Raw genomic sequence first — 1,310 nt, 5'->3', positions numbered from 1 at the left:
GGGGGGGTTGTACTTTGTTGAAAAATCCTTCCAAGCTACAGAGCATCAAAATGCAACCCATCACATAACCGCCGTAGATATATCTTTGATTGTAGGACGCGTGACAGGAAGGTTGCACAAGGGGGGAACTGAAGATCATGAAGGACTGTACATTTGCATAGATTTAATCCTCGAGCAAAAGTTCAAAAGTTCTTGTCTCGTCGTTTGAAGAGGTTTCAGGAACGAAGTACATATTTGACTGATCCTTCCCTTATGTGACTGACGTATCTTGTCAAGCGGAGAGTGACGTAACACCCGGAAACTGGGCTGTGACGTGGGACGTATTCTGTGGTCTCAGGACGTTGAGGGGGATACATGTAGTTGGAAGGCACCATGGGCTGGTCCTACTTCTTTTCTTCCCCCCTTTTTTGGTCTGTCATGCTCTTTTCCCTGCACCAAGTGGCCTTTATTGTGTTGGTGTGGTTCTTTCTATTCAAACAAACGCGACGCAGTGAAGGCCTTGCCTACCCAAATACAGTGTCCTGTTCCTCATTTCGCCGAAACATTTCACATTGTTTAACGACAGAACGCACCATTATTTCAATTGGTACTGGTATCTAACTAGGCTGCTATGCTGGTGTCCTAGCTTTGACGTAGTAATACATCATCTACAAGAAATAGAACGTTCTGGACTTTTGAGTTGTTTCGGAATTTTCCATGGCTCTTCATACTCCTGTTTCTATCGGAGATGGACGTTTAAGACACTGGTCCAGCTTTTTAAATGCTTCTATATCGTTGAAAGGGGTTGTGCACATCCATACCAGCGTTCCACCGTATTTAGGTTAAGCTGCTTCACATATACCAATTGGTTTTAGGTGCTGTCAGCTGAGACATTCAAGTCGTATGACCTTTCTTAATCAAGACATCTGTTTGCCTGAGTACATACAGCGTTCTACATAAATGGAGTGTTGTATAACGTCAGTCTATTCAAATAGAGAACTGAAGGAATAACTTGATATGTAAATGTCAGAGTTGAATTGGTATGTACTGAAAGGACCACGCCTTTCACGTGCATATATGTATTGACATCTGGCTCGTTTTTGCTGTTCCCTTCTGTGTGTGCCGTGCATCCCCAACCTGTGTTTGTATAGCAATGTTTGTGTAAACATGGATTTCTGCAACTCTTAACTTACCTTTGAGTATATATTATGTATATTCACTCACACACACACACACACACACACACACACGCGCGCGCGCGCACGCGCCCACACACACGCACACGCACACGCACACGCACACGCACTCGCACACGCACACACACATGCACA

The sequence above is a fragment of the Aplysia californica genome, unplaced genomic scaffold (genome assembly GCF_000002075.1).
Source record: "Aplysia californica isolate F4 #8 unplaced genomic scaffold, AplCal3.0 scaffold00162, whole genome shotgun sequence".
In the NCBI taxonomy this organism is placed as follows: Eukaryota; Metazoa; Mollusca; class Gastropoda; order Aplysiida; family Aplysiidae; genus Aplysia; species Aplysia californica.
Note: the sequence above shows the minus strand (reverse complement) of the source record.